The sequence below is a fragment of the Apodemus sylvaticus genome, chromosome 7 (assembly GCF_947179515.1).
Source record: "Apodemus sylvaticus chromosome 7, mApoSyl1.1, whole genome shotgun sequence".
Classification (NCBI taxonomy): Eukaryota; Metazoa; Chordata; class Mammalia; order Rodentia; family Muridae; genus Apodemus; species Apodemus sylvaticus.
In genome coordinates, this window is record NC_067478.1 from 63,811,950 (window position 1) to 63,821,318 (window position 9,369).

The following is a 9,369-nucleotide window of genomic DNA, read 5'->3' on the forward strand; positions in this document are numbered from 1 at the left end:
TTGCTGGGTTCCACTCCCGGAACCCGTGGGGAAGGAAGGCCAGTGCCTGATCAGTACACAAGCCACGGCACATGGATGCCCATACGCAAGTACACACATACTACACACACAGCAGTAACCGGGAAATACCCTAAGGCTATAAAAGGGCTGTTTCCTTGAAAAGATTACTATTACTAACCACTTGAGAAATAACTCCCAAATTTTACTGTAGTTCTAGAAATTAAAAAAAAAAAAAAAAGGACTACACTCCAACTTCTACCACAAAGTCAAGGCAGACCACGCACTTAAAACTTGAATCTGGACATAACAGCACGGCCTGCAGCAACCCAACATGGAATGAGACAATCAGAAGTCCAGTCATCCTGGTCTACATAAGACCTCGTCCCTCAAAACAACAACAAAATAGTGTTAGGGTCCACACCTTTAATCCCAGCATGTGGGAGGCAGACAGAGACAGGTGGATCTCTATGTATTCAAGACCGACTACATGGAGAATTCTAAGCCCCAAGGACTACATAGTGAGTTCCTGACTAAAAAAAAAAGTAAACTAGAAAACCAATGGTCATCTTCATATCTAGAAACAGAGTGAAAGAGTCTTCATCGAAACCATTCCTACCGGAAACCCTGAGCACCTTGGAGCAGAATGAAAAAGCAGGGACATTAAAGACTCACTAGGGGCCGGGCAGTGGTGGCGCACACCTGTAATCCCAGCACTCTGGGAGGCAGAGGCAGGCAGATTTCTGAATTCGAGGCCAGCCTGGTCTACAGAGTGAGTTCCAGGACAGCCAGGGCTACACAGAGAAACCCTGTCTCAAAAAACCAAAAAAAAAAAAAAAAAAAAAAAAAAAAAAGAACTAAGAACACCATGAGGGCAGCCAAGAAGCGGGATAGCCTAATCGTTAGACCTCACGCAGTTGCGCAGGCGCCCTGCCAGCAGAGCCTGCTGCTTTAAGGTAAATTTGGCACTTAACGGTGACCACTGAAGCAATCACGCGAGTGGGGAAAACTACAAGAAAAGGTAGATAATATACACAAGGCAGGAAAACGACAGGGTAAGTTCAGGGGACGGAAGGGAAAGCAGCCGCTCACTTCAGGATCCGGTTGACATGTCTCGCTGGCTGAGGGTCAAGAACTAAGAAAGACAGAGAAGACTGCCCAACAACAACAGTCCTGATCCCCAGAGATCCCTCCACAAGTGTCAAACAGGAAATGGGCGTGGCTGCTTAACACCAGAGACTAGGCAGCCTTTGACTGTATCAGAGCTTTCTCGTCTCCAAACTTGAACCTCATAAGCCACCTTAAAGTTTAGATTTACACAGTAAAGCTCCTTTTATTTATTTGTTTGTTTGTTTGTTTGTTTATTTATTTTGGTTTTTCGAGACAGGGTTTCTCGAGACAGGGTTTCTCTGTGTGATTCTGGCTGTCCTGGAACTCACTCTGTAGACCAGGCTGGCCTCGAACTTAGAAATCCATCTGCCTCTGCCTCCCAAGTGCTGGGATTACAGGCGTGCGCCACCACACCCGGCTAAAGCTCCTTTTAAAACTACACTTATTTGTGTTTGTGTGTGTGTGTGTGTGTGTGTGTGTGTGTGTGCGCGCGCGCGCGCGCGCCAGTGTGCACACACGTGAAGGCCAGAGATCAACTCACTCACGGGAGTCAGTCCTTTCCTTCCATCATGTGGGTCCTGGAGATTGGACTCAGTTCATCAGGTTTGGTGCTTAAGTGTCCTTATCCAGAGAGCCATTTCGCAGCTTCCCGTCACCCTTTTTGGAGACAGGATCTCATGTACCCCAGGCTGGTCTCCAACTCCCTATGTAGCTAGGAATGCCCTTGAACGTCTGACTTTTCTGTCTCCTGTACTTCCCAAGTGCTAGGATAATGAGCATCTACCACCAAGTGCTGTAGACTTAATTCTTTGTACACTTGTCAAATAGTGCTGATCACCCAATGGCTGAGTAGAATAGAAAATAGAGGAGCTTCCGCCACAGGGGAGAGGGGGATGGGGATGGGTGCAGGGGCGGGGGGGGGGGAGGGGAGAGCAGAGTGAGCTAGAAAAATATTAAACTGCAAATTTTAATTGGGATCATGGCTGGGAAGTACCCTGATTAGCATAGGGTTAATATTAATCAATATTGTCCAGTTATCGAGGTGCAGCTTGAAATATCTTGGTTTCTGTGTGTGGTTATTGGGGACTAGCAAGAGTATAGAAATAGAGCTGCCAGATTAATTTGCTGCATGCATGTATATTTAAAATATTTACATTTACAATATTTACAAATTGCTGTTTTATGAAGTGCTGGCAATCAAAACTAGGGGCTTTGCGCACGTTAGGCAAACAGTCTGTCAGCTGAGCCTTGTTCCCAGACCAGAGAACAGAATTCCTTCAGATACATGAGTAAGATAACACATTAAAAATGATTGTTAGCTGCTGTGGAACCACATGCCATTGATTCTAGCACTTGGGAGGCAAAGGCAATGCATCTCTATGAATTCCAGGCTAGCCAAATCTACGAGAATTCCAGCATCATCAGTCAGGGATATACAAAAAGACTCAAAAAAATTTTTTTGGCTTTTTTCTTTTTTGGTTTTTTTTTTTTTTTTTTTTTTTGGTTTTTTGTTTTGTTTCATTTTGTTTTGTTTGAGACAGGGTTTCTCTGTATAACCTTGGCTGACCTGGAACTCACTTTGTAGACCAGGCTGCCTCGAACTCAGAAATCTGCCTGCCTCTGCATCCCAAGTGCTAGGATTAAAGGCGTGAGCCACCACGACTTTTTTTTTTTTCAAAAACACATTTTTTTTAAAAAAATTATTTATTTATTTTATACATGAGCACACCACTATTGTTTCCTTCCCCGACACACCAGAAGAGGGCACCAGACCCCATTACAGATGGTTGTTAGCCACCATGTGGTTGCTGGGAATTGAACTCAGGACCTTTGGAAGAGTAGTCAGTGCTCTTAACCACTGAGCCATCTCTCCAGCCCCCTAAAAACACATTTTTAATTAAACTAAAATATATATATAAATGTGTGTGTGTGTATTGTTTTTAATTTAATTAAAAATACAAAATACATATATATTTATTATTTCAAATTATCTGCATGTATGTGTTTATGTTTGTAGATGGCCAGTGAGGCTGGAGGCATCCAGTCCCTCTAGGGCTGGAGTCTTAGGCAGTAGCTAGTAGGCTACAAGACTCAGTTCATAATAGCCTGTAACTTCAGTTCCGAGGCTTCTTCTGGCCTCCCAAAGCACTTGCATACATATGGTACATATATCCACACAAAAACACATACAGATACATATCTTAAAATAAATGCAATTAAAAATAAATTCTATGCTATCCACAAACACTACAAAAAGTCTTTTTTTAAAAAAGTAATTAATTTATAAGTGGGGCCTGGTGGTACACACCTGTAGTCCCAACACTCGGGAAACATAGGCAGGTAGATCTGAGTTTGAGGCCAGCCTGTTCTACAGAGAAGAGTGTCAATAGCCAGGGCCACACAGAGAAACCCTGTCTTCACCACCACCACCACCACCACCACCACCCCTAGAGTGCTTGCTGCTCTTCCTGAAGACCTCAGTTCAGTTCCCAGCACTCACGTGGGTCAGCTCAATCGCCAGCTCCAGGCACGCGCGCGCACACGCACACAGGCACGCACGATAAATATATCAATGGTGGAAAAAGTACCTTCGTTTAGCAGTTGGTACAGAAATAACCAGACACATTGATTTAGAAATGGTAAACTTCATTTCCCTCCCCCCCCCCCCACACACACCGGTGCAGAGATAAAGCACTGCACTGAATATGCAAGGTCTTATCTACGTTGGTTTCACTACAGAAACTGCCGTTTTCAAAAGAATAGAGAGAGTACATTGCCAACACCGTAGAAACCCTCTGTGCTCCTGTGCCAATCCCACCCTCAGAACAGGGAGCCTGTCAGATGTTATGTCTTCGTCCATTACAGCTCCTCGCCGTCTAATCTATTGGAAACCTCTTTTATTTAAAAGAAACTATGTCCAAATTCCAGTGTACAGAGGTACAAACCCCCGCCACTCCGGTGAGCAGGAGGTGCAAACTTCCGCCCCGCCCCTGCAGGAAGTCTCCAGGAGCAGGGCCAATCGCTAGGGCTATTGCTCGTCTCATTTACATACCCATAACACACCGCAGCTAATGCAAATATTGTCGTGAAAAAATACTTCCATTACTAGAACTTTTAAAACTAAAAACCAAAATATTATTTCAAGAGACCATGAAGAAATTTATGTGTATAACGGCAGTTTAAATGTATAAGTCACCATCACTACACTAGGAGGTTCTGTTACCCTAGAGATGTATTGAGGCTGTTAGCAACATACTCTGGTTTCTCTTCAGATCGTATAAATCTTTCGCCTTTTACTAAAGATTTCCGTGGAGAGGAACAACTCTGAGTCTTAAACCAATTTTTTGAAGCCTTGTTCTGGCAAGGCTCCACATACTGTGTTTAAAAGTAGAAGTGTCTTGAAGTAAACTGTTAAGATCTACTTTAGTGGTTGCTTATGTGTAATAGTTGTGCATGTCACTAGGTACCCGTATATTCTGGATGAAAGTGTAGTTTGTGTTTCTGAATTGTACAACGTTTAGTTATACTTCATATACTTAATATTTGCACTGAGACTTGCTTGGCTATTTCTTGAGCTTTATATATCAATTTACTTATTTATTTTTGGTTCTGTGGATGGGCTGGCACTCTAGACTGGAGCTTCTCCTATCTGGCCAACTCTTTAAAAGCAGAAGACAATATTCATTTGTTTGTTTTTCAAGACAAGGTTTCTCTGTGTGGCCCTGGCTGTCCTGGAACTCACTCTGTAGACCAGGCTGGCCTTGAACTCAGAAATCTGCCTGTCTCTGCCTCCCAAGTGCTGGGATTGAATATTTCTTAACCAATACTGATCCCCTGGATCCCACCCACATGCTTTTTAGATGTTTCCAGCCATAGCTGTCTGGGGGCAGGGTGGGGGTGTAAAAACAAAACCTCTCAGCATAAGAATTAAATTGGCAGCCAGTAGTGCTGAGTTTGGGGCCAGCCTGGCTACAGAGAGTTCCAGGACAACCAGGGCTACACAGAGAAACCCTGGTCAAAAGTAATAAAAAGTAAAAAACTAAACCAAACTACAAACTAAAAAAAAAAAAAAAAAAAAGAATTAAACTGGCATTAGAAAGAATATCTGGAGGCTGGAGCAATGACTCTGTGGTTAAGAGCACCGGCTGCCCTCTCAGGGGACTTGGGTTTCCCAGCACCGTGGTGACTCATAACCATCCATAACTTCAACCAAAAAAACTTCTGACATCCAAAAGCACCAGGTACACAGAGACCCACATATAATACATGCAGGCAAAATACTCATACACATAAAAGGCATACATACATCTTTATATCAAAAGATAAGTAGGAGAAAAGCATACAGTATTTTCTTCCTTCATTTTACATACAAAAGCACCCCACAGAAAAGTGGCCACTGAGAAGGATGGTCATAGGTTGAATAAAGAGTAGGAAGGGCGGGCTGGAGCTACGGCCATAAAGCTACTTTACTGTGAAGAACAGAATCCATGTCAGGTAGAGATCTGCTCTTGTCTCCCCGCTTTAAGGTTTAATCCCGGGAGGCCGGTAAGGAATCTGGGTAGAGGGACATCCCTAGGAAGGAGGAGTCATGTTACACGTAAATGCTGTTCCTTCCCTGGAAGGAACTTTCTGGGTTGTAGCTGGTCTTCTTGACCTCTCTCCTCTGTCCTCTCTGTTGCTGACCAGAGCCTGAGTATGCCTAAGCTCCTTATGTTTTGTGCGTCCTCAAAGCTCCTCTTCCAGCCTTGTAGCTGCCTGCTTGCTGCCAGGGAGCTGTCCTGCTAGTGTATTTCCTCCATTCCCCTCCTCCAGGGAGCTGTGAGATTTACAACTTGTCTGCCCTGGCACTTTTCTTTTAAACTGCCCCGAGCTTCTGTTTGTGTCCCTTCTTAAACTCTATTACTAATGAGACTAAAAATCCAAGTTCCCTGATATCCTATAATATCTTGGATGCCCCAAGATTTATGATGACATTTCTTTCCTGTCTTTCTTTAATCGGAGAACACGAATCCGTTGTTCCTGTACCCCTAGACAACATCAAAAGCTTGCTGCCGAGCCTGATGACCTGAGTTTGATCCCTGGAACTCACATGGTAAAAGGAAAGAAGTGACTCCCACAGTTGACCTCTGACTTCGACACACACACCACAGCATGCGCACTCCGCCCCAATAATATCTTGTAAAAACATTAAAGAGGGCTGGGGGCTGGAGAGCCAGCTCGGCAGGTAAGAGCACTTACAGTTCTTGCAGAGGACCCAGGTTCAGCCCTGGTCTGAGACAGTTCACAAACCCCTATATTCCAGCAGCTCCTGATACTGCCTTCTGATTTGACCTTGTGGGGTCTACATGTGCATGCACAGTGAGAGACGCACGTGTATGTTAGAGAGAGGGGAAGGGAGAGAAGTATGGGGTTTGCTGTTGTTTTGGTTTTGGTTTTTATTTGTTTTGAGACAAGGTTTCTCTGTGTAGCCCTGGCTGTCCTGGAACTCACTCTGTAGACCAGGCTGGCCTCGAACTCAGAGACCCACTTGCCTCTGCCTCTTAAGTGCCACGATTAAGGGTGTGCACCATCTCTCTACCACTACAGGGAGGGGGAGGGAAGAGAGAGAGAGGACATAGAGAGAAAGATCTCAGAGTGTCTGCCACATGCAAGCTGTGTTTTGTGTTTTGCTTTCAGTTTTTCAAAACAGTTTCTCTGTGTAGCCTTGGCTGACCTGGAACTCGATCTGTAGACAAGGCTGGCCTCAGACTCACAGAGATCCACCTGCCTCTGCCTCCCAAATGCTGCAATAAAAGGCAGGCACCATCACACCCAGTACAAGCTGTTTTTCTCCTCCCAAAGGTCTTGACTCAAAAGAAATCTTGTGTCTCAGTGACCTTTACTAGCACTCCTCAAACTTAACTTCAGAAGAGAGGGTCTCGACTCCCATCTCCTCTTCCCATGAGGGAAAATCCAACATTTTCTCCACTCTCTGAAGTAAAAAATCAAGTCCCAAACATGGCTGAGTCAACACTGTCCGACATTGTAACCATTAGCTATGCTAGCCATTTAAAGGTAAATAATTAAAATAACACAATTAGAAGTCCCAGGGCTGAAGTCAGAGAAGATGGCTCAGTGGTTAGGAGTATTTGCTGCCCTATGGAAAACCAGGATTTTGTTCTTGGCCCCCACATGGTGTGGTTCAAAACTGTCTAACTCTAGTTCCAGGGTATCTGATGCTCTCTTCAGGCCTCTGCAAACAAACAGTCATACACGTAAAATAAAATAACAAGCTGGGCAGTGGTGCACACCTTAAACCCATCTGTCCCAAGGAGATCCCTGAGTAGGAGGCCAGCCTGGTCTACAGAGTGAGTTCCAGGACAGCCAGGACCACACAGAAAAACCCTGTCTCGAAAAACCAAAAAATAAAAAAATAAAAATTCAGAAGCTGAGTGAGAATGAGTTGCCTCGTGAGACCCTGTCTCCCAACAACATCCAGTTCCCAGATGTGTGAGGCTTCAAGGACCCCGCAGTCACAAGGGGACATGAGTTGTCACTTTTCTGTCACAGCTGTTCCAAACCAAAAGCACCAAAACCGGCTACCCAGAGGCGAGACCTGCTGACTCACCTCGTGGCCAGTGAAGCTGGACTGTTCTCACCATAAAGGAGAGGTGGCCAGCGCTGGCTGTGGTGGTGCATGCCTGTGATCCCAGTTTGTGAGAGATTGAGGCAAAAGCAAGAGTTTGAGGCCAACCCGAGACACCAATATGGGAAAAACGCTGGTTTCCATTCAGGGTCAGGGTGGGCAGGTCCTGGGCACCACTGAAAACCACTTGGGAAAGGACAGCGAATCTTAAAAGTTCAGGGTCAAAGACCCACAAGATCCTGTCCACAGCAGTAATGTGGCCACAGGAAACCGGAACTAGCGTGCAAGCTACAGTTCTCTCTCTCTCCTTCCTTCTTTCTTTTTTCTTTCTTTCTTCCTTTCTTTCTTTATTCGAGACAGTCTACACAGCTGTTCTGGAACCCACGTTGTAGACCAGGCTGGCCTCAAACTCACAGAGATCTGCCCACCTCTGCCTTCCAAGTGCTGGGTCTAAAGGTGTGCACCATAAGCCTGGCTGCCAATTTTAAGGCAAGTGTGGTCACAGACTCTAAACGACAGACAAGAAAGCAGAGTATTCACAAGAGAAGCGCTGCGCGCACGACTTAAATCCACTACAACCACAAGCTATTCAGATGCTCGCCGAGCGATCCAAGAAGCAGGAGAGTGGCACATTCTTTAAACCCACCCTTCGCTCTCACTAAAGCAAGAGCCGGGATCCTGAATTTAGAGTCCTCACAGTTGAATGCTGTGTTCTTGAACTCCAAGCCAGCTCTCGGCGTCGCCCTCTGGTGGCCTGACCAGACACTGAGAGGAGGCACCGCCCCCGCCCTTGTCCACAGGGCGGGGCCGCCATATATTTGCATACCCACAGAACACTGCGCACAATACAAAAACATAACAACAAATTAATGTAATGTCCTAAGAATTTCTCCGTGAAAGTCAGAATAAATTCATAAAATCAAAAGAGTGGTTCTTTTTAGCTAGAGTAGTCGTGAGTCAAGTAGACACCATCACTGTGCTAGGAGTTGTTTTTACCCGAGTTGTGAGTGTCAGCACTTTCAGACATACTCTGGTTTCTCTTCAGATCGTATAAATCTTTCGCCTTTTACTAAAGATTTCCGTGGAGAGGAACAACTCTGAGTCTTAAACCAATTTTTTGAGGCCTTGTTTCGGCAAGGCTACACTTAAACCTGTTCAATATTAGAATATAGTCTTCTTTATCCATATCTTCTGGTAATGGGTTAGTGCTTTTGTACTAGTTTTGACTGGTGGCTAAGTATTAGTAGTACCTAGTTATTCTTGCCATATATATTTAAGGAGACTCTAAAGGAATTATCTAGGCTGGGTTTCATACTAGAGGCTTCAGAACTTACCCCTTTCCCCTTCAGCTCCCTATAGCTGAGTGAGGTAGAGTTCTGGTGAACACTTATCATAAGTTCCAGGATGTAGACTTTGATCAAAAACAACTTTACCATTAACCACAGCTAGAATTCTGTTCAGCACTAGACCAAAATTCTCTTGAAGAGAGGAGCTAAGGCTGACCCAGTGAAGACTCCGTGGTAGAGCCCCGTCATATTGCAATGGCTCCCCTAGTCGACCCCACTTCCAGCCTGAGGACTAGGGCTGCAGGCCCCAGGGAAGCCAATTTTACAGACTTTGTGGCTGACAAAAAAACT

At 44.9% G+C, this 9,369-nt stretch overlaps 2 non-coding genes across 2 annotated transcripts; both read left to right on the top strand.

Annotated features, from left to right (window-relative positions):
• Positions 1–4,359: 4,359 nt before the first annotated feature.
• Positions 4,360–4,475, top strand: LOC127690440 (U5 spliceosomal RNA). Its single transcript, XR_007979128.1, has one exon. It is a non-coding gene; the product is annotated as a U5 spliceosomal RNA (small nuclear RNA).
• Positions 4,476–8,757: 4,282 nt separating this feature from the next.
• LOC127690441 (U5 spliceosomal RNA) lies at positions 8,758–8,873 on the top strand. Its single transcript, XR_007979129.1, has one exon. It is a non-coding gene; the product is annotated as a U5 spliceosomal RNA (small nuclear RNA).
• Positions 8,874–9,369: the final 496 nt, after the last annotated feature.